This window comes from Amyelois transitella, chromosome 5 (genome assembly GCF_032362555.1).
Source record: "Amyelois transitella isolate CPQ chromosome 5, ilAmyTran1.1, whole genome shotgun sequence".
NCBI classification, from domain to species: domain Eukaryota; kingdom Metazoa; phylum Arthropoda; class Insecta; order Lepidoptera; family Pyralidae; genus Amyelois; species Amyelois transitella.
In genome coordinates this window covers 5,915,356-5,921,355 of record NC_083508.1, presented here as the reverse complement: position 1 = coordinate 5,921,355, position 6,000 = coordinate 5,915,356, and positions in this window count along the sequence as shown.

Here is a 6,000-nt window from a genome sequence, read left to right as displayed (position 1 = left end):
GATGAAGTTTAAGAGAGCTTTAGGATACTTAACTTTCACTGTTTTCTTTTAATTATTTTGTTCCTATATGATAATGGTAAAAATATGGGAAGACAGGATAAATGTAGATATCATGAAATATTAAACATACGAGATTTAGATTCTGGAAGAGATATTGACTCAGCTCAGAATCATTCGGACATCCATTCGTCATAATAGAGTGGAAGGACATGTTCAGCTGTATGTTCATTTTAATGAAGGAATTGGGATTCAAATACTGACAGGTTTTCAGCTTATTAAATTATTTGTACAATCTAGTAACAGGTCTTTTAAGTGGAAACAGTGTATGAATAAATCAGCGTGCGTAATGTGAATGCGCTGATACGAGTATATGTTGCTTGTTTTTATGTATATTCCCTGAGGGCGTGTGATAACGATAAGCGTAAGTGATGGTCGGGAAGCCTTGAACCTGAAGTGTAAAGACCTTCGTGTGTCATCTCTTATTTATGGAGCTTCGTTTTATTACTAGGATGAGATGCTGTACTATGTAAATTGTGTTATGCTTTGTGCCTCTGACTATTTGACCATAGAATACAGAATATCTGTATTTTGTGATTTAGACATAGGTGTTTGCGAATTTCATAAACGTCTGATAATATCCCATGTTGATATACCGTGCTTTTTTTATATTGCTGGTATTTGATTAGATATCTAAAATTATATTTTCCAAATAATACGAGTCATTTACTATAAGGTGGATGAAACAATTCACCCAGATCGTGTGGTCACTGTTTCGTGTCAACCAAAGAATAGGTATATAATCAATCATCAATCAATATTATACCTGTGCATATTTAAATAAATATTGATTGATTGACTGATTAACTAACGACAATGGTACAACCTTTACTACCGGATGTAGGAAGCTACGTTTGCCATGAATATTCTCGAGAGACAGAATTTTTTGTTAAAGCAGGAAAAGCTGCGGGCCTCTTCAAGTATAGGAATACTAGAGTTTTCTTCCACCCCGCATGATTGTCGCCATAGTAAGAAGCATAGACTTTGGAATAATTTACGAATTATGTGAATGTGGTAATGGTTGCGACTCCATAACGTTGTTGTTTGTGTTGTAAGACGGCGAAACATCCTTCCTATAGTTTCAAATACAATCTGCTTCTTCTTCCTGGCTATAGTTCCGGTTTCATCTTCACCGCATGGAGAGGAGCCCTGGGATACGCGCTTGACCATGAATCCTGGATTGGGTTAGTAAGGTTTATACACAAAGCGACTATTTGACCTCCGTACCTTTGCAGCGGAATGTATAAACCCAAACTTTCGTCATGATTACACATCTAGATACAGTATGCCATTTTAATCGTGCTATATTATTCCGATTTCTGCGGTTAGTAGCGATTTCGTGCCGGTCGGTTATTGCTTTAAATCTGGATAATTTGTAACAAATCGAAATAACAACGTTTATCAATATTGTGTAAAACATTTCTTGTTTTGTCAAAATATTTGAGTTAAGGCTCCAAGGTTAGTGGGCCTTGTGTCCTCGGATTTGGGCCGATCGACCTTGTAGCGGGCGTCCTCCGGCGGTGTCAACGACTGCGGCCTCGTGCTGCCCTCCTTCTGCACCTCACACCCTTCCCTCCACCCGGTTTCCAGAAATTTAGGCGTATTTTGCGTACTTCAAGTTGTATGACCTTTTACTGAGAACATTTAAGATAGGAATAATCATTTTTATTAAATGTTGAAATAGTAGGTGACTTATAAGTTTTTCGACAAATATTAGGACGAAGCATTAGTTACGATTTAAAAAATCGAAGTGCTTATTATTTTTAACTTAAATTAAGAAAGTACCTTCTATTATCGAATAAAAAAAAATATTATCGAACTTTTTTACATTACGTGCACAAATGTAGAATTATGTATATATGTATTTTTTATTTATTTCGGTTAATGAATCGAACACACTTACAATATTATTATTTTTTAATTATTTATTTGGTTGGATATTCATACTTCCTATATAAGAGGGTCGCTCTAAAAATACCCGTTTCGTTTTGAAACTACATATTGGGATATTGTTGAATATATCACTTTTAACAAAATAATTGTAATAGCCTGCATTGATGTGTTAAGAGTGCTCCATTAACTCTAGTGCATCTTGGGACTATTAGGTTATTTCTGCGGATAGCAGAACTGTCCTTCTTCCGGTCTTTGATTTCTTAAAACCAACGATGGATCTGGCTGTCATTCAATACGAGTATTGGACGCCACGTGTGTGTTTACTTCAGCGAGTTTCAATTTTAGGGAATCAGTCTTGAGAACAGGTATGGATGAACGGTGAAAAATGTGTATTAGTGACGTAAGGTGTAACAAAGTCTGCACCTTTGTACAAGAGATTTGTTTTAAACGAATCACACCCTATGTAACCAGAGAGCTGTATTGTTGTCCAACAGTTTAGTCTTTCAACGGGGAATAGTAGATAGCATTCATAGAAGCATACTTCATAAAATACAATTTGGTAAATCTAAAAAAATATGTATATCAGCATATGTCGACATTGTGAGCTTAAATTATAAAAGCTAAGTTTATAGCATTCTTAGTGTTTAATAGAATTGCAGGAGGGGTGCTAGTTGGCGAGATGAGGACGTTGACTGGCATCCAAAGGCCGACATTCAGATACCCTTGCAAGGGCATTCCACTGCTGCAGTCTTCAAGGCCCTTCGATCTAAAATGGACAATGAACTCTGCCGTTGTAGTTTGAACGAATAGTTAACGAAATAAATAAATTTTGAGATAATTAATGGAAATGTGGATTATTTTTAGATAGGTAACATTAATCCACATAAGTAATTCACCAACATTTTTTTGTAATTTTCTAAAGTACCTGTTGTGTATTATGTCCTAGTTGGCCCACATTTAAAATTTTCTTTTGATGTGTAATTTACATAAAAAATAATCTTTTCATGAGATAAATTAGATGTTGCCATAGTTATATTTTCTAATATTGTTTTATGCAACAAAGTTATAGCAACGTCAAAAACATACAAAATTTTATAGAAATCATATCTGCGGAAAATGTTGTATTGATATATACATATAATGGTTTATACAGAATACTCGTAAAGGATTTTTAACTACATTAAGGGGAAGAAATACACTGTCCCGCCGGTGCATATTGATCGGTGACCGCGACGGCGGCGGCGGCTGGTGCTGCACGCTGCGTTCACACCGAGACATGCATTTTCTTGTTAATAAAAATAATCTATATCCGTAAGTTTCACGAATTGCTTTCGAATCCCTTGTTGTCATCAGGTCATTAATAACTTGTAAATAACATGTAAGAGTTTTACTAAGCTTAATAGTCTGTTAGGTTAGTATTTCTCCACGTATGATAATGAAATCTTTATAAAATCGCGTAGGTTTTATAAAAATATTTTAACAGCCTCTGTGGCGCAACGGTAGTGCGCTTGCATGAGTAACAGTCGGTCTTGGGTTCGAATCTCCGCCAGGCCATAATGAGAAACGAACTCCTCTGATTAGCCTGGGACTGGGCTTTTTCTATCAATATAAGTTGTTACAATAAAACTTATCATTGAGTTAGTATCTCGTAACAAAAGACTCGAACTTACTTCGCGGCTAAAGTGTAAGTTTAAAGCAGATGAGCAAATTCTATGCCCGAAGTAGTAACAACCATAACTAAGTCATCATAATCTTGTTGGTGTTTTTTCCGGCTGTCCTTAATAGGAGAAGCCTGAGGTTTCCCTGTGACACTGATTGCTAATTAAGAAATCCTTTTTTTGTCGTCGATTAAAAACTATCTAGTCCGCCGAAATATTAATACATCTAATCGATGTCGGTGTAAGTGACTGCCGCATCGAAGTATGAAGAGTGTGTAGCGCATGCGTTGGCTCACACAACCACCCTTGAAGCACCCTATAGTTGTCCTGGTGCCCTTCCCATGCCAGGCAACTTTCACTCCCGAATATCAGGCAATAAAAGCTGTTGATAAATGTTAGTATGTGTGTACTCTTCGTAACAGTTTTGTACCTTTATTCTTTCCATACATACTAAGAAAAATTTTCATTTTTGTTTTTTTTGTTTGTATAAACTAAAAACTCAAAAACTATTAGACCGATTTTAAAGATTTCTGACACAGAGACAGACAAAACGACTAAAATCCTCCCAAGTCATAGTCAAATTGTGGTTCTGATTAATCTTGACAAGTATTTCTTATTTAATACTACGTGTTTAGAACAGAATTACTACGAGTACGCAAAGTAATGCCGGCCATTGGGCAGCCTATAGTACCTATTATACTAAGCAACCTTAGTTGAACCATTGACCTTTGTCGACCTAACATTTATGTAGCTCCTGCGGTCACCTACTTGTGAATAAATTTATTTACATGAGAACTATTTATGTTCTGACATAAATTTTATTTAATTTCGAATGAATTGGGGTAAATTATTGAGGGTATGTTGCCAAAATCAAACACAAATATACATTTTACTTATTGGGCTTTCGTTCTAAAATATAAATCTATTTAAATGAGCTTCTTTGTTTCATTTTAGGGATAATATATTTATTTTATTTAAATTCTTTGGTCTTGTGCTTTCACTAAAGATATTCCTTTGTTTAGTAGTAGAACTTGAAATGATCTAAATCACACTCTTGTTATATTTAACAACAACATTCTGGATTTATTTTTAAAAATTCAGTAAAAACCTTTGGCAAACGAATGAGAAAGAACATAAAAGATTTGGTGCTTATTTTAATTCGAAGAGGGGAAAATAGCGTATTGTGTCAGCATTATTTTAGTAATAAATAAAAAATCTGAGTAGTAGTTTTATCATTATTCATATTCATATCTGAGGAGATATCATCGAGCGACTCGGAGCGTGCCTAAACTAAGATGAGGACAGTATCACAAAGTTTTGTGGCGATAAGAAAATCGTGTAATATCTCCAATCAGAGATAAACTTCTCTTTAGCAGCCGTAGACACACGCTTTACTCTGTTATCTCTGAGATGGTTATCAGTAACGTGCTTCGATGGTCACCACAATAGCTGAATGTGTATTAATCGCTTAAGCGGAAACAAAATGTTTTATCTTTAACAATTAACAAATTCACATTGACCGAGTTCATATCTTCCAATTACGTGGTTCCTAGTAGTATTCCATTTTTTAACATAATATTGATGTCAAGTTCTCTTTTATATAATTGAACAAGGTTGTGTAGGTTTACCTCCAGTGGTTATTTTCAAAACATATTTTACGGTGGCTGCTATTTCAGATTAATTGGCTAATATTTTATAACTTAACCTCATATTTTTATCTGAAACGAGAACTTTTTTCAGTGTCTTATTAATTACATATTTGTTAATTTTGTAGGCGCTCTCTTCCGTAACGTACTTTCAAAACGAGAACATTGCGGAAATGTTGCCTGCGTTATACAAAAAGTTATATATGTGGTTATGTGTTATATGTTTTGTATAAAGTAATAAACTTATGTCCATGTGTTCAGTATATTAATTATACTACTGTGATTTATAATTATTTTCATTAATCAAAATTCCGTAGAATTTTCGTAGCGACGTCATTTACCTGGCAGGCCATAGGCCTTACAGTAAACAGGTTACCTGAGCAACCTGATTTTTTTTGTTAATTATTTCAATAACCACAAAAAAGTATTTTGTATTTCTAGTAAAAAGAAAAAACAGGAAAAACTGTGTATAATTTGGAATCGAACCTAGAACCCTGATGCAGACCACGCAATAAGTGGTTTATTGAACAGTTGCGCGTTTATGAAACCAGGTTGACTAAGCAGATATACAAGGAGAGAGTGAAGGGAAAGGTCGGAGTGGGAAGGAGACGGATAGACGTACCTTGATCAAATTAAGGACGTCGCGCGTCGTAGCAAAGAGTCAGGTCAGGAGTATCCGAAAGATTTTATTTTTTTGTTTCCAAAGTAGTTTAATATTAATAAATCTTATAATTATTTTTTAAGCC